The 24,712-nt window shown below is 43.8% G+C and overlaps 1 protein-coding gene across 1 annotated transcript in view; it reads left to right on the top strand.

The window, feature by feature from the left end:
* The window catches only part of STX8 (syntaxin 8), a 253,651-nt gene that overhangs the window by 205,685 nt on the left and 23,254 nt on the right, over positions 1–24,712 (top strand). The window lies entirely within an intron of this gene.

Genomic DNA, 24,712 nt, shown 5'->3' with positions numbered 1-24,712 from the left:
TCTTCATTGTAGATTATCCAAGAGCCAGTAATGAATGTGTACTCTCAGAGGCCAGGGATTTCGGGGGATGAATTTCCCAGGGTTTAATCATCTCGTAAGGCCTCTGAGTGTGACTTTTTCCCAATAATCTACTTATCTCAGTAATTTACCCCTCCTACTGCATTGCAAGGAAAATGAGTCCCTCAGGTTGTTTGCATGATAAGTAGCTGGGAATTGTGTGAGCCTTTCAAGAAGCAGCCCTGAGTTAATTGTAGCAGCCTGAGCTAATGGTTTCCCATGTTGGCTGGCAGGTTGCGGTGAAGAAGAGGCTTGAAAACACCCTTTATCACAAGCACTGGGCATTTTAAAAGCTGAAATCTTAAAAATGTTTGCTTCCTGGAAGATATTTTTCCCTTGCAACACAAATGGGTGAGAAAAAATGTCCTTGCAGAGATAGGACTGGCTGCTTTGCAGCTAGCTCTGGACTTGGAGGAGCTTGGGGAGGTTTTTGTTTGTGTTTTTGCCAGTGGCTCACACTAATTTGCCCCCCACCCCCGCCTTTTTTTTTTTTCAAGTCAGCATTAAAGAATAAACTGCTCCCTGCAAGCCAGCAACTAGAAATATTACTTTAGGAAAAGTAAGATTATGCCTCCTAAAATTTCCCAATGGTATTTTTGGCGGGGGTGGGGGGGTGGAGGGGGGTGGGGCTCACATTGCACTTATCCTGGAGTTTGTTAATATGATAATACAATAACACATCAACTAACAAGTCCCAAATGGGTTTTCTGTTGAGGAGAAAGGTCGCTGGAATGCCATTCCCTTGGAGGGAGGGAACTAGAATGTTCTGGACTGTGCCAGTGGAGGACAGAGAGGGTTTGCCTGAGATCTTACCTAGACACGAAGGCATAGGAATGTTCTGGGAGCGGATCACGAGTGGGTCAGAGGAAAGATACTCTTTCTCACATTATGTAGCCACCAGGCAAAACTCAGAAAGTTTAGAGGGAGGGGAACAAGTTCCTGTTGGAAAGAAGGCTGCATGTGAAGGAAGAAGCAGGAATACCTGGTTTCCTCTCTCTGTTTACCCTCTCTGCTAGGCCAGAGCCCTCCCATCCTTGCTATCGATTGATTGATTGATTGCAGCTCAAACATCACTTTTTGCAGGAAGCCCTTTCTGATCTCGAACCCATGGAGTCTCAGGCTCTCCCACAGCTTCATTTCATAGCGTTTTCATAATTACAATTCCACTTTTTTTTTGTATGGTCAGATTATTTCTCTCTCTCCACAAAAATTGGACCTCCCATGAGTACATAAGGATCTTGTCTGTTTTTTATGCACCATTAAAAATCTCTGTTACTCATTTCTCAGAAAGCATGTGGCGAATAGATTGATGGTTGAGCGTCCAGTCGTTAAGAGTATTTCTGGTGAAGGACATCGGGGTGAGGTCCTGGGTTAACTCATGGCTGCGCAGAAAGAATTTCAAGGCTTGTTAAAAGCAAGAGAGAAAGAGGAAAATAACTGCAAGCCTAGAAAGTGTAGAGATACATGGGAGCAGAGATTGTGTGTGTGTGTGTGTGTGTGTGTGTGTGTGTGTGTGAAATATTCCATGAATATGCTAGCCTTGGGATACAAAAATGAGAAAAACATGAAAAAATTTTTAAAGATTTTATTTATTTATTCAGGAGAAACACACAGAGAGAGGCAGAGACAGAGGAAGAAGCAGGCTCCCTGTGGGGAGCCCAATGAGGTACTCAATCCCAGGACCTCAGGATCATGCCCTGAGCCAAAGGCAGATGCTCAACCTCTGAGCCACCAGGTGTCCCTATGACATGCAAATTGTTAAGTCATGTTAAGTTTGCTTCTGCTTCAAGGACAAAAAGGAATTCTTCTGTGGATTTTTTTTTTCCTAGAACTTTCATGGTTTTGTTTGTTGCATTTAAATTTTTGATCCATTAGGAGTTTATCCTGGTTTGAGTTAGAGACACAACTTTTTCTTTCCAGATGGCTGGTTAGTTGTTCCAACACCATTTGTTCAATAAGTCCATTCTTCGTCCTACTGACTTTGGCTGTCACCATGATCATAACCTAATTGGCAAGATTCATTTTTAGGTCCCGGCAATGTGTTTTAATACATCAGATAAAGAATAAGCTACTCTGACAGCTATGTCAGTGCAATATAGTGGCTTATGCAACACAGAACTGTATTTGTTTCATAAAACAGCCCCTAAGTGAGCAGTCTAGGTTAGAAAGGAAGGTCTCTTCTCCATGGGGTAATTCTTTTTTTTTTTTAAAGGTTAATTTACATACAGTAAAATACAACTTTTTATGTGACTAGTTCTATGAATTTTAGCAAACATATGTTGTGTCACCACCATCACAGTCAAAACACTATTCCCACCACCCCAAATAGTTGCCTCCTATGACTTAGTGGTCAGTCCCTCCTCCTCCCCGCCAAACACACCCAGTCCCTGACAATCACTGATCTAAATTTGGTTCCTAATGGTCTTGCCTCATCCTGGAGCCATTCTTGGCTGGCTCTCCCTCTGTCTTGTCTCTCCCCTACGCTTATGGATTCTCATCCCCATGATCGCAGGCAGGGCATGGGCACATCATGCTACACTTCAGAAAGAAGAAGGGTATTAAAACACACCGTTGATGTTTGCAGAGCTGATGATGGGACGCATCACTTGTGCTCACTTTCCACTAGCGAGAATGCACCTACATGCCCACTTAGCTGGGAAATGGACTCTGTGAGCGCTAAAGAAAAGGAAAAGTGAATTCTGGCAGACTCATCCAGTCAATCACCCCTGCAGCCTGGCCACCCACGTATCCATGGCTGTCTTACATCCGCACAGAGAACACACCCTCTCCCCAAGAGAGCTAGCCCAAGCCCCATCCAGTTACTACATCCAACTCAAAGGCCAGGATGTCTGAGTGATGGAAAGTCTTCCCCAATAGATTCTGAGGTGGCTCCCCGTGGTATAGTGACCTCAAAACTAAAACACAAGCTATTTGTATATCTCCCCCCGCCCATCTCTTCCCCAGGATTATGGTTTCTTTCAGAACATATGGGACTTCCGTTCAATGTGCCAGGAACCACATCCCAGTTCCATTTCTGTACATAGGTCTGGCTGATTTTCTGGCGTCCAGCTAGACTTACTTTCTTCCCCAATTCAAAAGCAGCTGCTTTGGGGTTACTTGAAAAGGTGGGTTTAGGAGGGAGGGCGGTAAACCTCATCTCTGCCATGAGGCTGAACCTCCTTCTTTGGCCTCATGGGAGCCCATTAGGAAAGGCTCTGAACAGCCGCAGTCTCATCTTCTGCTCTTCAGAGTATGGCAAAACTTGGCCTTTCCAACCTATCTTCTAGACCTTTTCCTTCCACCTCTGCTCATAAACTGGCCAAGTCTGGCATGAGCTCATCTCCTTCTTCTAATGGCTTGCTAAAAGTTAACAAATTATATATAAGCATGTATCTCCTTACTATAGGTGTGTTATCCCTAAATATATTTCATTGTATTGTTATAGTTATTAAGTAATCTCCTACCACTTAATTTTCAGGATTAAGTTGGATGGGTGTGAATAAATTCCTTAAAAAGCAGACCTGTAAAATCAAGCATGTAAAAAAATGTCATGAGCACCGCAGAAGGCAGCATTGCCTGCTGCATCACTGGTAGGCCAGAGGGACACAGGGTCCTGACAGGGGAGTGAAGATGTGTCATAGACTTGGGTGGACACAGTTGGCATCCAACATTTACCAAATCTTCTTGATTGGTGATACTGTTGTAATAGTTCAGATGAGATATAACAACACAGAGGATGTAACATAATGATTGTCAGTCAGAAACTTCTAACTGAAAGCTTTTAGAGGAGGATGACCATTCCGTGCATGTGAAAACACACAGAGTAGACTTATTTGTAAATATCAAAGATATCCTTCTGAAAAGGCTAATTAAATAGAGAAATATATGCCCAGTCCCATGGCAAAAAAGAAAAAATCCAAAGCACCTCTCTTTCCTAAAATGTTCTGGTGATGGGCAGTCTTATAGGTAAATTCTTTTAAACTTCACAGGAAAAATAATTCCTGTGTTATATAAACTGTTGCAGAATTCAGAAAAGAAGGAAGACTTCTTGTTTCACTGTATGAAGTTGGAGTAACTGGTGTCAAAACCCAGCAAAGAGGACATATATACTGAATGTCAAAACTAAAAAGGCATTTAATGAAACTCAGTGTCTGTGGTCAGTTTGAAAAAGAGCACACAGCAGAGGAAACCATCAACAAAATGAAAAGGCAGCCTACTGAATAGGGAAAAGTAATTGCAAACCACGTATCTGATAAGGGACTAATATCCAAAATATATGAGAGGCTCAACTCAATAGCAAAAGAAAAAACCCAAACAATTCAGTTAAAAATGGGCAGAAGACCTGGATAATAGACATTTTCCTGAAGGCATCCAGATGGCCAACAGGCACATGAGAAGATGTTCAGCATCACTCAGCATTAGGGAAATGCAGATCAAAACCCCAATGAGATACCTCCTCACACCTATTTAGATGGGCTTTTCTCAAAAAGACAAGAGACAGGGCAGCCTGGGTAGCTCAAGCGGTTTAGTGCCCCCTTCAGCCCAGGGCCTGGTCCTGGAGACCCGGGATCAAGTCCCATGTTGGGCTCCCTGCATGGAGCCTGCTTCTCCCTCTGCCTATGTCTCTGCCTCTCTCTCTCTCTCTCTCTTTCTCTCTATCTCTGTCGCTCATGAATAAATAAAATCTTAAAAAAAAAAAAGACAAGAGACAGAAAGTGTTGGCAAGGATGTAGAGCAAGGGAACCCTTGCATTCTAACCGTAGGAATGTAAATTGGTGTAGCCCTACTGAAAATAGCATGGAGGCTCCTCAAAAAGTAAAAAATGAACTACTGTAGTATCCAGTGGTTCCATTTCTGGGTATTTATCTGAATAAAATGAAAACACTAATTCAGACAGATATTTGCACCCTCGTGTTCATTGCAGCATTATTTACAATAGCCAAAACATGGGAAAAATTTAAGCATCTCAATAGATAAATGTATAAAGATACATAAAGAGAGTATGTGGGGAATGTGCCATGCACACACAAATGGAATAGTATTCACCCATAAAAAAGAGAATGAAAAATTGCCATTTGTGACAACATGGATGGACTTGCGGGCATTATGCTAGTGAAATAAGGCAGAGAAAGACAAATACCATACGATCTCTCTTGTGTGGGTTCTTAAAAAACACAAGCTCATCGATACAGAGAACAGATTGCTGGTTGCAGGAGGTGAGGATTGGGAGAAATGCGTGAACTATTTTTGTTTTTTTCCTCTTTAAGTTTAAAAAGATTGAATAAAAATTTGAAAATTAAGAAACACTCGAAAACAATGAAAGGAAAGTAATTCACTCGAGATATATTTCTTGTTCATGACCAAAAGATACAGTATTATTAAGATATCTTTTTTTTTTAAGATTTTATTTATTCATGAGAGACACAGAGAGAGAGGCAGAGACACAGGCAGAGGGAGAAGCAGGCTCCTTGTGGGGAGCCCAATGCAAGAGAGGATCCCAAGATCCCAGGGTCATGCCCTGAGCCAAAGGCAGATGCTCAACCACTGAGCCACCCAGTGGCTTGAGCCACTGAAGCGTCCCAAGATATCAGTTCTTCTGATAGCTTCTGATTTGAAGATCCAGTGCAATCCCCATAAAAATCTCAGCAAGCTGTTTTGTAAATATCGACAGACTTGTGTTAAAAACATTGAGTAGTGTAGTCAGTACTGATGAAGAACAAGTCAATGAACTCACACTTCCCCATTTGAAGATTTATTGTAAAACTACGATAATTAAGCGTGTGATGTTTTAAAAACAAATGGACACATAGATTAATGGAACAGAACAGAGAGTCTGTGAACAGACCTACACAGATACAGAAAACTTGACCTGGGTCAAAAGAATAAAGGCACATCAATGCAGAAAAGATGGTTTGTTTAATTTTGAGTCTTTAGTCATTGTCAGCAAAAGAGGGTACAAATGGACAGCCACAAGGAATTTTTTACACAAACTTTACACCTTAGACATAAATTCACTCAAAAGTGTTCATTGCCTTAGATATAAAATGCAAAACTATTAAGTTATAGTGGGGAACTTAGGAGAAAATCTACATGGGTTAGTTTGGTGATTAATTTTCATCTACAACACAGAAAGTATGAGAAAGATGATAGTGTGAACTTCATTAAATTTACAGTGTGCACTCTGTGAAAGACCACATGCATTCAAAGAGTGGAAAGACAAGCCACTAGCTAGGAGACTGTGTCTTCAGGACACTTACCTGAATGAAGATTTGCATGTAAAGTATTCAAAGAATAGGTAGAATGCCACCATAAGAAACCAGGCTTCCCAAATGAAAATAAACAGGGCAGGGATGCCTGGGTGGCTCACCGGTTTAGCACCTGCCTTCAGGCCAGAGCGTGATCCTGAGTCCCACATCAGGCTCCCCACAAGGAGCCTGCTTCTCCCTCGGCCCGTGTCACTGCCTCTCTCTCTGTGTCTCTCATGAATAAATAGATAAAATCTAAATAAATAAATAAATAAATAAATAAATAAATAAATAAATAAATAAAAATAGGGCAAGACAATTAGACACCTAACCAAATAATACGTTAATGAGAAAAAAGCGTGTATAAATCACTCAACATTGAGGAATTGTTGGAAAACAGTATACATTGTGTACTAGGGAAAATCAATAAAAAAATAAAAATAAACAGCAGCTCTTCAAACTAGGAATTAAAGAGTACTTCATAGGATGCCTGGGTGGCTCAGCGGTTGAGTGTCTGCCATGGGCTCAGGTCATCATCCCAGGGTCCAGGGATCAAGTCCTGCATCAGGCTCCCCACAGGGAGCCTGCTTCTCCCTCTGCCTGTGTCTCTGCCTCTTTCTGTGTCTCTCATGAATAAATAAATAAAATCTTAAAAAAAATAAAATAAAGAATACTTCATAACTATTGCAGACTAAATGCTACCATTTTGCTTGCTGGAAAATACTATCAGATCAGATGAGAGACAAAATAAGAATGTCCCCTCGTGCTGCTGATGCACATCATTAACTTGAGAGTCCTAGTCTCTACAGTATGCAAATAAGTAATAAGGTGGAATCAAACTTACCATGTTTGTAAACATTTTCAATAATCTACCTGGCAAATTCAAGAGAATCAACTAAGAACCAAAAAGAAAGCCAAGTCTTTTGCCAATTATAAGATAAATATACAAAAAGTGGTTTCTCACAAATCCCCAAACCCAGTTAGAAAATGTCACAAAGAACAGAGAAAGGGCATATTAACAATAGCTCCAAGGGGCACCTGGTGTCTCAGTCAGTTGGATATCTGACTCTTGATCTTAGCTCAGGTCTCACGGTCATGGGTTCAAGCCCTGTATTGAGCTCCACATGTAGAGAGCCTACTTTTAAAAAACAACTGCAACAACAACCCTGCCCCCACAAAAAAAAACCCCACAAAAAAAACAAACCAATAACTACAAAAACTCAACAATAAGTAGGGGACCTTGAAGAAAATTAAAACACTACTTGGGTTCAAGACTCAACAGCAGCTGAAACAAAAGCAAAGGAGGGGCGCTCACCATATCTGGAACTGGGGGAGGTCACAACCAGAGGAACTGCAGGAATCTGAAGCCTTAGGGAACAGGTGGGATTCTTGGAGCTCCCAGGACCGTTTGTGTTAGGGCTGCAAGGCTCAGTTGCACAACTCCAAACCCACGGGCTTGCCAGTCAAGGTCACCATCATCACAGGTTTATATATTTAGGTCAGTGGCTTTAGGACATGTGAGGAAGAAGTACTTGTTTCTGATGCACACAGAGATACCATGGGGGCTAGTGGTGGGGCTGGGTACCATTCCTCCTTTATCATTTCTGCATTGGCTTCCCCCTTTCCTGCCACAGACTGGCTTTCTTCTCATGGTGCAGAGCACGGCCTCTGGCAGCACCACATTCAAGTCCTTCTAACTCTGTGGAAGGTTTCCTTCCTTAACAACAATTAGGAGAGTCGTGGGAAAGGTTTCTTTGGGTCCCTGCTGGGGTCTCGTATCTGCTGTGAAACACGAGTGCCTGTGTTTGGCTTAACCTCTGGTCAAGAGTGCAAGCAGGCTATTTTATCAGGAGGGTATGCGGGTTGCTTGGGGTGACAGTTGGTACGAAAAATCATAGCTACAGACAGCAGATTTGAATAAATGTAAGGATATGCCATTTTCCTAGATAGGCTGGCTTAAAGTGTTAGAGATACAGATTTTCCCCAAAATTAGTTTATAAATTTCACACAGCCTGATTCAGAATTCCCGAGGGAGTTTGAGAGCTCCTTGACATCACAATTCTAAAGCTCATCTGCTATAGCAGACATACATAGTGAGATTAGCTAGGAAAATTCTACCCAGGGACAGGAAGCCAGTTTAATTTGTATATTTTTCATCTTGGTATTATTTTATCGCCTATCCTAGGTGTGCAATATGATCCAATGTTGACACCTAATTTTTATATTTATTTTTATTTTTTATTTTTACTTTTATTTTTATTTTTATTTTTGACACCTAATTTTTAAAGCTTTTCTTCCAGAGCAATTTTTATAGAAGCCAGGGAACTGTAAGTTAGGTATTCAAAGATCTCACGTCTGATACTATAACGTCACTCAAATTATTTTGAATGCCGGCTCCACACTAGGTGCTATGGGGTTTCCTTAGACATAGAAGGCATACTCCTTTCCACCTATTACTATACTCAGCCCTTCCAACCAAAGATGAGTATTAGATATTGTCAGTTTATTGTCATTCCGTGTGATTCAGGGAATCAGTTTGCCAAAATGAAAAGAGCTAGAAGAAAGTACAAACAATCGGATCTGAAACTAAAAGTATACAAAAGAAATTGGGGGTTGGTTGGTGATGTGCTACTGCACATCACTGGGGGAGGTGTGGATGACACAGGTTTTATTTATTTATTTATTTATTTATTTATTTATTTATTTATCACACGTTTTAAATATAAGTATCTCTGTGCAGTAGTAAGAGCCTGATGTTGTATAGAATTTTCAAAGATGCCAGAGATGGCTTAAGAGAAAGCACATACTGACCACCTCACCAACCCCGGAATAAAGAGATGGAAAGGAGGGGCGCCTGGGTGGCTCAGTCAGTTAAGCATCTGCCTTTGGTCCAGGTCATGATCCCAGGGTCCTGGGATCAAGCCCCACATTGGGCTCCCTGCTCATCGGGGAGTCTGCTTCTCCCTCTCCTACTCCCCCTGCTAGTGCTCACTTGCGTTCTCTCTCTTTCTTTAAAATAAATAAATCTCAAAAAAAAAAAAATGATGGAGAGGAAATGTCAGCTAAAAAAAGAAGCGGTTGCATGGGAAGTAAATGCAGGTCAGAAAAAGTGACATTTGTTAATTTGTTTTGTGTTTGTAAATGGCACTCTTCTTGGGAAAGTAAACCCATGCCTGAAAAGGAAAGCAAATGTGTAATGCATGGTAATGCCTTTTTCAGTGTGTGTCATGTCCAATTTCTTTGGCTTTGGAAACGATGGAGTTTTCAACCCTGGAGATTTGTAATAAAAAATTTTTAAAAATAGGCAAGATAAATGTTAACCTCCTGTGATTTATGTTCATACCGTGCTTGGGTACTGAGATCCCAACTAGATAACCACTTACAGCCCTCTTCATCTCCAAGTGTCAGGAAAATTGGTTGATTAAGGAAACCCCAGGCTGAAAGTGAAGGAGTTTACATGGCATTCAGAGCCACAAAGAACTTGAAAGGATGACCTTTAAAAGAGAAGTAGCCCCGCTCCTCTGGAGCCCAGAAGTAGCATGATCACATTAAACAGTATGAGAATGAAGAAACAGGCCGTCCCCTCCTCCTTTCAAATCATGGGTTTTTACAGCTCAAAATCAGTTCCTCAGTTTGCCTCCTAAATGATATGCAGATATGTATGGTAAGACCCAGTGTTCTGTGCGGCATATGTTTGGAATTAATCATGTAACCACATTTGCCCCAGCTGCAAAGCTATAGCTCACAGAAGTGTGGAAACAACATTGAGATACGCATCTAGAAGCAAAGGTCATGCTGCCTGTGCCGAGATGCACGTCGGGGAGAGCTTATCCTGGTCGCCAGTGCCATCTGAAGTCCAAGAGCATATGTGAACCCAAATGGCCCGCAGACAGTCAACCCCCACAAGGCCAAAGGGAAGTGACCTTCTATGAACGGGGAGCAAACGAAAGTGAGAGAGCTCACAAAACGCCAACAAGAGAAAAACCAGGTGGGAAGGTTAGCCCATCTGGCTAATTGGTCACAGACTGTAAATTCCCCTCCGGCCACATCTGCCCTCGCTACTTAGGAGAACCTGGATCTTCTGAGAGCTTGCAGAGGAATGTTTGCAAGGATGAGCGCCTCTCAGGTTGGGGGGTTGGGGAGCTGGTTTTTAAAGTCAAACGACAGAAATTGGTCTGCCTACAGAGTGTGAATGGGAGAGGCAAGAGACAAGGCAGGAACAGGACAGGATGAGGAAGATGGTAGAAAGCTACTCAGAAAACCTGGCCTGGTTGCTCCATCGGCCTTTTATTTGCCAGATGGTGTCCTGTACCCGTGGGTCCCAGGCCTGGACGGGGGCCAAGGTGTGGGGGTGAGGAGGTTCCGCGCTCTCTCCCAGTGCCCACTGCACCAGCTCACACCCTCCTGCACCTACTCACATCCACTGCTGTCCTGTCATTGCCTATCTCCACTGTCCACCCTCTTCTGCTCAAGAGCACAGGAATCCCGAGTTCATTCATGCTCACGTACCAGGGAACAGAAAGTGCCGTTCCAGCTAGCCCTCTGCCTCTCAGATGAGAGCAGAGTAAGGGAATGACAGATTCATAAACAGGAATCCCCCGCGGTAGAATTTTGGGCACCCTGAACCCGAAATCCTCGGAGGGAAGACATTGGAAGCAGAGAGGACTCCTTTCTATGCGTCAAGTTATCCTTAGGTTGACCGTTCGGTCTGGCCTTGTTCAGTACATGGAGGTAGCTTTGTTTATAGGCATGCTGCCTGAAATAAACTGAGGTCCCCAACTGTCCATCTTCTGATTATGTCCCTAACAAACATTACCCAGTATCTGCTGTTGCCCGGCACTGGAGCCCTTGCTCTGCTTGTTTGAGAAGTCACACATCCTGAGATTGAGAGGTTCTCTCTCTCGCTCTCTCTCTCTCTCTCTCTCTCTCTCTCTCTCTCTCATGTGCAGACCAAAGAAACTTTTCCAAATCTGTTCTGTTGCCTCTATTAGCTCTGTTTATAACTCTGAGCTTAGTTGGTATTTTAAGTAGGTGAAGAGTCCCTCCATTAAACCAGCATGGCAGGAAGGGTGGCAGAAATGGGATCCTAATGTTCAGCTCTAAGGGCGAGTCGCTAGAGTCACAGATGAATTGAGAGCGAGACCCACGGTTTCTTTTCCTTGAGTCTGAGGAATGGCACCAAGGTATATAAAAAATGAAGCAGCGTTCAAACATCTATGAATCAAGTTTGGAACCGTAGTTACATGAGGCAGAGGTCACTGAAGGAGAGGAAACAGGCTCCCTGTGTGCCAAGCACCTGGCCAAGGGCTCTACAAGCATTACACCATCTGACCTTCACATCTGCCCGCCGGAACAGGTGGGTTCAGTATCTCTGTTTACACAATACGGCAACTAAAGGATTCACTGAGCTCTTCCTCAAACGACTTGTTTACTTTGCTGTGTGTGTGTTATACTTTGGTAAAACTTAGGTTAAAAAAAAAAAAAAGAGGAGGCCCGTAGAGCCCAGAGAAGTCAAATGACTTGCCCAAAGCCCCTAACTGGTACCAGAGGCAGGATTCAGCCCCATTTGTCCCACTCTGGAGCCCACTTAGCTTCTACTCTGTGCTGCTAACTCTTCACATCTAATTATACATTATCATCATGCCACATGGTGCGGCATAGTTCATACAAACGAGTGGTATTTATATTCTCTTATGCTGCCAATCCTTCATCTTGTCATTTCTTCAACATCTAGAAATGTTCTTCTTTTTTCAGTTTCTCTCTCTTCATGCTTTAGTAAACTTCCTTATTCTCCCCACCCAAATCATTCACTTCTTGACTGTTGAATAAATGAGTGAATAAATCTCGTCTTAACATTTATGTTAATGCACAATTTTTAAGATGATGTCCTAGACTCGTTTGTTTCTTTGTTTATTCTGTAAAGTTATCAGATGCTCGCTACTCGCCCAGACTAGGAATATAAAGTTGAATAAGATGGTGTCTTCTTTCAAGAGGCTTGGAGTCTAGTAGGGACAGATGGACTTATTACGGGCTCCCAGACAGCATCTCTTCATATAGAGTGGGAGCATACAGGAGGGAAGTGAAAGGGTAGGCAACAAAGGCCTCATGGAAGAGGGAACTCTGAGTGTCGAGAGATGAGCGAGTGCTGGCCAGGGTCTGGGGGTAGTAGTGAGGCCACAGCTCTCCGTGTCCATTTGCTGGGGCTGCCATAACAAAATACCACAGACCAGGTGACTAAGACAGCAGAAATGTGTTTTCTCACAGTTCTGGAGGCTGGCAAGTTCAGGATCAAGGCAGAGATGATTTCTGGGGAGGCCTCCTTGCTGGGTCCTCACATGGCCTCCCCTCTGCCAGGTGTGCTGTGGGGAGTGGGGAGGAGGAGAGGGAGATGGAGACAGAGAGAGCCCTCCAGTGTCTCTTCCTCTCCTTATAAGGACACCAGCCCTGTCGGATTAGGACACACACACCCCTATAACCTAGTTTAAGTGTCATTACTTCCTTAATCAGTCGTATTAGGGGTTAGGGCTTAAACGTCCACAATGCACACCGACACCCAGGATCCCCTGGCTCCCTAGTCCCTCCTGATACCTCCTCACTGAGGCACCCCACATTCCCTCTGTTCATGTCCTTTCCGGTGTATTCTGCCTGCGCCTGGGATCTCAGCGTGGTGATTTGGTGTTTCCAGTCTGCTCCTTGATGTCTCTCCTAAAGAGCAGAAGACTCACAAAGTTCTGGCTTTAAAAACACTGGGCTTCAGTTGTTTCAAGGTCATCTAAAGCTGACCATGGTGGGGAAGCAGCTGTTGCCTGCCCCCCACCCCACCCCAGCTGAATCTCCTCTCCCGAGGACTCTCTTCTGTGCCTGGCTCCCCAGAGCATTAGGGCGCAGCATAGTTGTGCACATAGCGAAAAAATGTGACTCCTCTCACTTCTCCTGTAGCAAGTGACTACAAAGCCCAAAATGGGCTTTGTATGTATAAAGGCTCTTTGCAAAGCACAGCGCACAGTATTCAGTCCAAGAAAAAAATTATAGTCTTTCATTTTTATAAACATGTTTTCCAGGCAGGTCATCGGACCCTCTCCCATCCCCTGTGTCACTGTAGTCGGATACTCACAAGGACCTTCACCAAGTCTCTGAGAATTTTCCATAGCTGCCTCACTGCTCACACCCATCTGTCTTGCACGCTTGAGTTACAATGCATTCATTTTCAATACCAATCTCTAAATTCCAGCCCTTCTGCAAAGGCTTCCTGGCCTGACTGGGGAGGAGGGAATGACTTCCTTGGGGGTGCTTGTGATGGAGGTGGCCCCAGGGACGGCTGTGCAGCCCGACTCTGGATCTGAACCCCCTCTGTGACTTAACCAGCTGTGTGACCTGGAACACCCGTTTGTTTTTCCTTACCCGGAAACCGAGGGCGTGGGTCATTGTCTGGCCCCACAGCTGCACAGTTGGCCACCGAGCCTTGCTAACTTGACCCCGGGGGGCCAGAGAGCTCCTTGGGAGAAGAGTGGCCTAATGCAAGAAATGGGAGAAAGAGCAATCCTTCTCCAGTGTTAGATTTGTGAGGATGAAATGGGATAGGCCCTTAGAACAGGGTGTGGTCTACAGTAAATGCCTCATAGGTTATTCTTCCTCATTGTCCTCATCCATCAGTTGACATGGACAGATGTGGCTACTGAGGCATATGCTTATTACTTAGTGATTTGACTCAATTCCATAATGTTGTGAGATTTTAAATTTGCCCAACCAGCCAGTACCCATCATGAACACTATGAAGCCTTCATGTTCTGCCCCATTTTCTTTTGGATTCCTTTAATCTGTATTGAAAATAGTCTTCAGGGGCACCTGGGTGGCTCAGCAGTTGAGTGTCTGCCTTCGGGTCAAGGTGTGATTCCAAGGTCCTGAAATTGAGTCCCTCATCGGGCTCCCCACAGGGAGCCTGCTTCTCCCTCTGCCTGTGTCTCTGCCTCTCTCTGTGTCTCTCATGAATAAATAAACAAAATCTAAAAGATAAAGAAGAAAGAAAAAGAAAGAAAGAAAGAAAGAAAGAAAGAAAGAAAGAAAGAAAGAAAGAAAGAAAGAAGAAAGAAAAGAAAGAAAAAAGAAAGAAAGAAAAGAAAGAAAAGAAAAGAAAAGAAAAGAAAAGAAAAGAAAAGAAAAGAAAAGAAAAGAAAAGAAAAGAAAAGAAAAGAAAAGAAAGGAAAAAGAAAATAGTCTTCGGAGAGCCAGCTTGCTGGCACCATGTGCTTGAGGACAGTGTCAGGGGCATGACATCTGACTATCTGGTGGTACCTGAGCACTTGGAGCTCAGGAATAGAGGGGCAAACTCTGAAAAAGAGCCAGTGATGGGAAGCCTTGCTGGCTCAAAAGGAACCCCTTTTCCAGACCAGCTTGGGGTAGTCAAGGAAGATGGCTCTGCAGGCCCTGGTGGGCCAAGGCCAGAAGCGAGCACTTTCATGCCAAAGGGATCCAAGTGCACAGCTAAGGGGGATTCTTTCCGAGTTTGGTGGGAGGAGGATTTCTTCCAGCCCTGTCTGGCCCAGCCTCAGAACAAGGCATGCCAGAGGTTAGGCTTCCACAGGTAGCCAGAGAAAAGTGATGCTTTGTCTTTATTGTGTCTGCTGAATGGCCATCTTTCCCAGCCTGTGTTGTGTTATGGAAGAGACAAGTTTAATAAACAGATTCTATTTTTATTCCGAACCACAGCTCAGAAAAGCATTCCAGTCTCTGAACCCGGGAACAAGGAGCCCCTTCGGCCCTGCGCGCCTGTTACTCTCTCTGCCACCACTTGGTGGTGACACACCAAAGCTGCAGGGGTAGGTCTCAAAAAGCCAGTGAGCACCAAAGCCCCACCGCCTGGCACCACCAGATTGAGCCCATGCCTCAGACATTTAAGATGCCTTTGCTCTCACCCCGACGAGATGCCTGCCCAGAGACCACTTGTCTGATGTCTTCCCGTGACCACGTGAAGGAGCTGCTTGTACTGAGTCCTAGCTCTGGTCTGGTTAGCTGGCAGCTTCCAACACTTGGGAAACACATAGGCGTATGAGAAAAACAATCCTGCCTCCCCTTAGTTCAGCTAAGGCAAGGCTGGAGAATTTCAAACAGAACTTTTCCTTGGAAACAACAGCAAAATATACACAACAGCATAAATAAATGGATAAGCTCACGGAGTTTAGCCTGCTGACCAGGGCTTACGGAGAGAACAGCAAGCAGTGTCAACTGGCCAGCAAGGCTTCCAGACTGTCCAGAGCCTCATTTCTTCTCCCACCTTGGAATCTGCGAACCTTGCAGGGCAAATTGGAGCGAGGACAGCCCAACTTCGATCTCGGGATAGATTTTACTTTTAATTTGTAAGCTCTGCATTCCAAAGGAGATATGGGGTAGTGTATAATATGTGTGTGTGTGTGTGTGTGTGTGTAAAATCAAAGCTGCTGAAGAAATCGAAAATGTTTACAGGTAGACAAGAGCATAAATAGAATATATCAAACCACTAAGTTGATACCACGCTTGAACACCAAATTTAACACCAAGGATAGAATCCTGAATATGAAGAAGGAACTGTGACGTATTTACACAGTGACAATACCTAACAGAAAAATAGAGAGAGAGAGCCTGTACTTTGACAAGAAAAAGCTAGTGCTTTCCTGGGACTGAATATTCATCACAGCAACGGAAGGAAGTGTGTGATCCGACAGTGATTTCGTAGAACACCCAGAAACTCCGTCCAGTCAGTTGATTAGCGATGTTTGTGCTGATACTACTTTTAGATCTGATGAACGGACTCCGCCTTTCTTCCCAGAACTTGCTCACCACAGCTGTGCGGCATCCCCTTCTTCTTGTAGCTGACCTTAGGTGAAGTGGACAGGAATGAGCCTCCCCCGGGATGTGGGGGGGACAGTTAGCACAGCCTCAGAAGAAGATGGGTGCTCTGGAACTGGGGAGCAGTGCGCTTCTCTTTTAACCCTTTTCCAAATGGGAACTTTTAGTAACCTGGTCGGGATTTTCATCTACAAGTATACATGGGACATATGGAGAAATTAAATTATTGGCTCATAGTATGGAGCGCTCGATCCGCACTGGATTGTGAAGAATGCCCACCAACCAGAGATCCGGGACTCCTAAACAGAGGCTCCTTGACGTTCCTTCTGTACACAATAGCATGATGTGATTTGAGATTTTTCTCCCTTTCAGAAAGAAGCGAATTCAGTTTTAGGTGCACTTGAAAGTCACAGTATGACAAATGTATTGTTGGCTTATTGAAAGTTTTTTAGGTGTGTGGCAGTGTGCTTGCTGGGCAACCAAGCAGAGGTCATAATGGGTCTGTGTTTCTCTACTGTCTCTTGCACCCGGTACCTACTTGTTCCAAATAATTCAGACGGGGGGTGGCATTCACCCCTCTCCTGCTGCACCGCTGCCCTTGATCCCCATGCCAAGCAGCAGGGGTAGGCATTTAACACAGAATCCAGCCTGGTGATGATTCGAAATAATGTCTAGGCATAGTTCACAAAGACAGAAGTGTGGGGTCCATTTCAAATGGGGAAACAGCCACAGTGACCTGCGCCACCTCCCTTCCCCCTGGGGCCCAGTCTCCAGAGAAGAGTGCTTTCAACTCTTCCCACTGGTTTCCCCTGGATTGCACTGCCTGACTTCTGAAGAATATGCTCCTATGAATAGGACTTGATCTCATCACAATTTGAGATGCTCTTAACTTCTGCTGTGGAAGAAGGACTTAGTTCTTAGTTTAGCCCCCGACGCCCTCACACTCACACTCAGAGTTCAGTCACAGTGTTAGTTAACTCATGATTCAGCATTTTCATTTTAATGGTGTCACTGTCTTTAACCGAGCCACGTAGCGTACTATAATTAGATTTCCTTTCTTGTACAGTATTTAGTTTTTCCCGGACTTGATGTCATCCTTTCCCTTTGCATATTATAATTCTTGCCCTAAACTGAGGGCACAAGCTAAGAAATGCCTGCAGATATGTGATGTGCACATTGGATAATCCATCTTGCCCATGTTTTGCTAGGGAGTCAGCCCTTCTGAGCCCCCATGCTTTCATTCTAACCTAACCTGTTAGCTCTCCAGCTCCCCTGGCCCTCCACTACCCTGGGACCTCTCTTTGATGTCTCTTGGAGACTTTTCATCCCCTCCATCTCCTGTTGGAGCCCACTTTCCTAGAACTCGTATCTCTTTCCTTGGTTTTATCTCCTCATTTGTTGGAGCACACCCTCTGCTAGCTCTCTGAGGAGGACTGCCTGAGAATACATTTCTCAAGATAAGGCATGTCTGAAAATGCCTTTATCCCGCCTCTTGCAGTGAAAGGATTGACTGCGTAGAGAATTTTTGTTGAAAAACGATTGGTGTTCAGAATGCTAAAGGCATCCTTTGTTATCTTCTAGCTACCAGTGTTCCTACCAAGAAGTCCAGCGCCATTTTGATTCCTGAGCCCTGTTATGCATCCTGCTCTGCTTTTAAGAGCTCCTCCTTAGCACGAATATTCTAAATTTCATAGGGAAAGCCTTTGAGTAACTCCCCCCACCCTACCCCCTTCATCAGGCCCCTGTTAATGGTGTCAAGGACTTGGTGGACCCTTCCATATAGAATTCACGGCCTTTGTCCTGAACACTTTTCTTCCGTTATAGCTTCAATAAGTACCTCCTCTCCTTTTCCTTTCCTTTCCTTTCTCTTCCTTTCCTTTCCTTTCCTTTCCTTTCCTTTCCTTTCCTTTCCTTTCCTTTCCTTTCCTTTCCTTTCCTTTCCTTTTCTTTCCTTTTCTTCTGATTCATTCTATGTTCATGGTTGGATATTGGGCCTCCTGTTATGTTAATTTCCTTATTTTCTCTCCTGTTTTTCATTTCTGTGTGTTTTTGTTCCTTGCTGGGACATTTCTTCAGCTGCTTTTTTTTTTCTTCAGCTGCTTCTTCACATCCTTCCCTTCAATTGCTCTACTGCTGCTGTCTTATTTTCATAACTCTGGGTTTTTTAATTTTTTTTAAAAAAGATTTTATTTACTTATTCATGGGAAACGCACACACACAGAGGTAGAGACAGGCAGAGGGAGAAGCAGGCTCCCTGTGGGGAGCCTGATGTGGGACTTGATCCCAGGACCTGGGATCACGCCCTGAGCCAAAGCCAGACCCTCAACCCATGAGCTACCCAGGCATCCTTGGGTTTTCTGATTTTAAACATTACTCAGTTCTGGTTTCAGAAATACAGAATATTTTATTAGATATTACATCTCTGAGGATATTAATCAGTGTTCCGTCGACGGTTTCTTCTATTGTTTGCTTCATCATTTCACTCAATTCCTTATTCTGGTTTTTGGTGAGGGGTGATTGGCAGAGAGAAGGGGGATGATTTGAGGGGTTTCTTCTCTTTCTCTGTTTCATCAAATGTCTAATGATGCTTGGTTACCCATTACTCTTTAAGAATGAAGCGCCAAAAAGACACCAGGAAAGTTGTGTGTGCATGGGTGCGGTCTGTTGAGTTGTAGCTTTCTCTAGAGGATGATCAGACAGGGAAGGACCTAATCATTTTATTGAGGACCCCAAATGTACCCTAGCGTCTGTAGGTTTTTTCTCTCTGGTTGATCCCTTTCTGCTTAGGGGAGACTTATAGTCTCCTGCCTGGTAAGCAGAAGCTTGGCCGTGTGGTGTCTGGGAGCCCATAGGGGGAAGGGCTAGCCATCTCACCATTCCACATGAAAACTTTTACTTAATTTCCATATTTTCAACCTCTCACCTAATCTATTCCTTCTCCTGTGCCTTCTGCCCCCATGTTTACAACGCTGCTAGTCCACTTTCTCCACCAAACCTCTTTCCCAGGAGTATGGGGGGCAATAGCTGCCTGGTTGTGTGGGGTGCCAGGGTCTGGGGTATAATGGGGCTCATGTCATTTTTAACCAGTCCCCCTGTTTGCAGCTCTGCCTTCAGAACTACCTGGAGCGCCCCATCCCTGAGCCTTTGCAGGGGCCTAGCATACCACATTGGATTCCCACCTCCATCAGTTGTTAATTTCATCTTTGCTCTGTCCTCGTCCACTGACTATCTTCCAACATTTTATTGACATATCTGAGTGGATATCACCTTCTTGTCCATTCTTTGAGTTTGTAGATGAATCCCATTCTTCCCCCTTTAGTGGGGATGGGTGGGAGGTACAAACGTGGGTGTTCAGTTTTAAGAAAATCAGCACATTACATACATCATCCTCTCCAGCCTTGGTCATATCCCCCCGAGGTAGTAGTAGGTGGTCTGATTCCCATATTTCAGGTGAAGAGTAAAGACCCCAAGAAGTCAAGGCCCTTTGTCAAGGTCACGTAGCTGATCGGTGGCAGAGCTGCGATCCAAGTCCAGGTCAGGTATGCCTCTAAAACCCTCTCTTCTGACCACATCACACTTCTTCCGATGCTCTGGGATTGTTCAGGGATTCCTCTTTACCACACTGAACAGTATTAATCAGGAACGCATACCACACACAGTCCCAAGGGGCCATGTAGTCCAGCTAACAGAGCTTTTTTTTCTTCCCTTTGTTCCCCGAAGCAATTATTTCTTTATTTCATTTAAAGACTCGGCCTCTGCAGCTGCTGTGGACAGCTTAGAGTTGTCTGAAGGCTGAAGACCAGAACCAAAGCCGAGCACTTACAAGCCATCAAACTTGAAAGATGTGTTGAGGTGAAATATCGCTGCAAAGCCTCCCCCCCAAACCTTTTTTTTTAGGTGCTTTTTTTTTCCAGACTGAAAGAAAACCATTTGTACTATTCATGCATAAGAATCTTTAGCTCTGGCGGTATTCAAGATGGGATTTTTAAAAATTTTTTTCTTTTTTTTTTTTTCTTGTAACTGCCTACCCCAGCGGAGCAGACAGTATAGTCTTCCAAAGCCAAAATAATTGTGTGTTGCACATCGATATTTACAAGTCAGAGATCGGTGCCTGTGTGTGGGCTGAAACATGTACCTTTCCTTGTCCCTTTTGGAGAAGACGCCTGCCTGTGCTAACAGTTAAATAACTTTGTTTTCATACTGAATATTTAAGTTGCAAATCTGAGCCATGTGGGCAGAGGTTTGAAATCAAGACAGCTGAACTTCTGGGGTGCTTTTGGAGTTCAACCACTTGGATGGGACATCCGTAGACTGACTTCACAGGGAAGCATTCAAGTGCAGTTAGTTGTTCCTCTCATTTACGATCTTGCGCTTTTTTTTTTTTTTTTTAAGCACTACCAAGGCTGATATTTCCCTTGGCATTCCCAGAGAGGTCTGTGCAGTTATTGGCAAGTGCGACATGCAGGACTATGGGAATTCCAGAAGTTCGTTACAACTTTTCAGAGTATTGAGTAAATTAGTCATGTTCGAAGGGAAAATGTGAAGGTATTGTTTGTCTTGAAAGTTTTTATTTTTCTGAGTGCAAATGCCTTAGCAACTGTTGGTGAAGACAGGTTTATTTCAAGCAGACTTTGTAGTAAACAGTGTTCGTTCATGACCAGGTCAGGGTACTTGTAACAGTTTTCATTCTTGATTTTTTCAGGCAGGAGAGCCTGACCAGGACCATCCCCAAAGACATTTTGCCACATTTCCCTCAGGCGATCACCATTTCGGGTGACCAGAGCTGTACCCACTGGCATCCTAGATCTGCCCCTTCCTACAGCCAGACAGGCATCGTTTGTAGTGCTTTGGGCTTAACCTTGACCAATGCTGGAGGCAGGCCTTGGAGAAGTGGCCCAACTAGGTCAGGTCAGGAACTGCAGGAAGCAGTCTAGAGTCCCAGGTAGACAGAGATGTTCTAGATGCCCGAGCTTTGTATGGATGCTTTGGACCTCTACAGGACTTTCTTCTGATTCTTGTTGCTTTGTGTCCATCACAAAAGTCTACAGTGCTGAGGGCAATGTTTCCATCAGTCAGATACTGTCTGAGGTGCTCATTGAAAATGCAGATCACTGAGCCCCACCCCAGGTTTAACGAACTTGACTACAGATCATAGGACATGGGAATCTGCCTTTCCCTCCCAGCAAGCCCCCGCCGCACCCCTCTGATTTTTAGGCAGATCATATCCAGGGGCATATTTTCCAGATCAATATCCAGGGGCATATTTTCCAGATTTTCTAATGAGAAGAATCATATGATACTCTTTCTAAAAATATGAATTCCTGAGCCCCATTCCAGATCCAGTGGCTCAGGATCTCCAGTGGGGCGGGCCCCGGAAAGCAGGGAGAAGGGGACCTAGCATTCATTCCAGAAAGTTCGAGATCCTGAGGCCAAGGCTGCCTGCTGGAAACCATCAGAGGAAAGAAACCAAGCCCCACCCACGACTTTGCATGACTTTTGCATCTGGTAATTAAAAGACAGCTAGGGAGTAGAAACTAGCAAGAATAAGGAAGACCTGGGGGTCTCTGGGCCCCAGGCAAGTCACACCAGAAAGTTCTATCAGTAATTTTTTCCCCATTTACCTTGTTGCATTTCTGAGAATCTTTTTTTTTTTTTTTTTTAAGATTTATTTATTTATTTGAGAGAGACAGAGAGAGAAAGCAAGGGGAGGGGGAGAACCCAAGCGGACTCCACACTCAGTTCAGAGCCCGTTGGGGGGCTGGATCCCAGGACCCTGACTGAGATCACGACCTGAGCCAAAATCCAAGAGCCGGAAGCTTTAACTGACTGAGCCACCCAGGCATTCCATGTCTCTGACAATCCTTGAATCTAATTCTGCCCAGCTGAAGTCAAGATAGAAAGTCCTTATTTTCTGCTGGTGAAAAGATCTGGGGGCAACCTTGAATTTATTTTCTTTTCACTAATTATTTCAAAAAATACGTTTCATTTGCCTTGGCTTCCAAAAGCAAGAGTAGCTTTTTATGCTTTTAAAGAAAAAAAAAATTTAAACACCTGTCACTTCTCGTATCTTCTGAAGTTCTCAACTTTGTCTATATGTAAACTGTGAGCCTCTAAGGTTCAAAAAAACATGTATTATCTCTGTCTCCCCTGGGTGTGGGTTGATGCCTAGCATATTAAATGAATGCTACATGGATTCAAAATAATATATTTTATTTTCCTTGCTAGGTTTATTTTCTTTAGCTGGAGACTATCAGCGTGAAATTTAACCTTTTTTTTTTTTTTTTTTTTTTTGTGAGACCTCTCACATGTGCTTGATTATTGGTTTATTAATTTGAAGATTTATGGAGGGGCAAAATGCAGATTTTTTTTTCATCTTAAAAAATGTCAAACCGAGAGACAAAACATACAATTGTACATACCTGAAAAGAGATGACCAGATCCCCTATATCCTGCTGAGGAAATTTCATTGCATAAATGGGTTACTATTAGTTGATGGAAAAATTAAGTTAACTGGAATCCCCAGTTCGCCAATCGTGCCAGCTAACTGAGGTATTAGTGTCCTGTTTAAACTCTCAGAGCTATTAAATTAAATGGTCATGACACGAAACCTCAGAAAAGTCTTATTGTTGTCTAGAAAGATTGTGTACAGGTGTTGCTGGCCTGCTTTAGAATAAAAAAGGCTTCAGTATTCTCAAAAATCATTTCCTCTCCTGAGGAAATGCACCATAGTAAAATAACCTTTTCCAGTACAGTAATTGCTGGCTTTCGGCTTCAAAAGAAAATCCTTGAATATTATTCAGGTTACTGTTTCCACCAGACTGCTGAATGGACAGTCGTTTTGCATTTGATTAATAAAATGATTGCAGAAAATAAAAGAAGCCATAATTTAATCCCTACAGGCAGAAGTTGTTGGAAACATTTAGTTGCTCAAGAAAATCATTTTTAATTTAATTTTTTTTAAGATTTTATTTATTTATCCACGAGAGACACAGAGAGAGAGAGAGGCAGAGACACAGGCAGAGGGAGAAGCAGGGTCCATGCAAGGAGCCCGATATGGGACTCGATCCCGGGTCTCCAGGATCACACCCTGGGACACAGGCAGCGCCAAACCGCTGTGCCACCGGGGCTGCCCTCATTTTTAATTTTAAAAGACACATACAGTTTAAGCTTATAGAATGAAGGGGACATTGCATACACTGCAAACACTCTCCATTGCAAGTTGGCATGGTACTTCCCCTGAGTTTATATTTTCACCCTGTGAAATGAAAACTCTGAGAACTTTATTGCAAACATAGAAGGTTAAATATTTAGAGAAAGGAAGAAAACTCCTTCATATAAGAAAAGGCATTTCTAATTATTCCCAACTTTTTGTCAGAGTGAAAAATACTCTTTGATGGTGAAGGGTTCCGAAGTTACTCTGGGCTGCCCTGTGAGCTTCGTAAAATGCACACAGGCAGAGGGAGAAGCAGGCACCATGCAGAAAGCCTGACGTGGGACTCGATCCCAGGTCTCCAGGATCACGCCCTGGGCTGCAGGCGGTGCTAAACCGCTGCACCACCGGGGCTGCCCCATAAAATACATTCTTTCAGATGCTAATCACCTGGAGTCGCAATCAGTTTGGGGGAATCTGTATTTGTGAACACTTCATTTTTCCTAGTGAGGATAACGGTCTGATTTCCTGGACTGCATTACCTCCCCTCTAGGTAGGAAGCCGGAACCTAGTTTCTGCGGCAACCACAGAAGCGCTCTTTCTTCCACCTCTGCTGGCATCTCAGATACCCATTTGCCAGAAGATGGACACATGCATTTTTGTAGTTTGGGTAAAGGGAAAAAAAAATTCATCCCTATTTCATGTATTCAGATTGGCAAGTATTAACTCTTGCTTGGACATTGCCTGCAGATCCTTTCAGCTAAGTATTCTCCCACAGGTGAGCAAGAGCACCTGGATTCTGTTCTTCTTATCCCAACAGGTTGGCCAGAAGAGTGTCAAATAGAGAAAAAAAAAAAGCTAGATTTCCTTTGGCTGACCTTTTTTTTTTCTGTACACTATGATAACCAGCTAAGCCTAAGGATCAAGATGATGATGATGATCGTCATTGGTTAAGAAAACAGACACCTGCAGACACTCACATGTCATTGATAAAAAGGATGGGGTCGCCTGGGTGGCTCAGTCCATGAAGCGTCTGCCTTTAGCTCAGGTCACGATCTCAGGGTCCTTGGATCAAGACCCACATCAGGCTCCCTCCTCATCTAGGAACCTGCTTCTCCTTCACTTTCTGTGCTCTCATGGCACTCAATGGCATACATGTATGTTCTGTTTGTGTCTCTCAAATAAATAAATAAAATCTTTGTAAAAATAAATAAATAAAAAGGATGGCTTCCAATCACACACCTTCCTGCTGAACATAGTCTTACCATCCTTGGAAATAATATAACATCTGAAGCAATATAAGGAATGAGGGATCGCACTCTCAGATGCTGAAGAGGAGGGAAATGATAGTAAGAAAGTGACACCGAGTGCCAACCAAAGGTTTATCAAATGTACAGAAACATGAAATGACTGTCTGGGAGTCTTTGGGGTAGAGGGG

This window comes from Vulpes lagopus, chromosome 10 (assembly GCF_018345385.1).
Source record: "Vulpes lagopus strain Blue_001 chromosome 10, ASM1834538v1, whole genome shotgun sequence".
In the NCBI taxonomy this organism is placed as follows: Eukaryota; Metazoa; Chordata; class Mammalia; order Carnivora; family Canidae; genus Vulpes; species Vulpes lagopus.
This window is presented reverse-complemented; position numbering and strand designations above follow the sequence as displayed.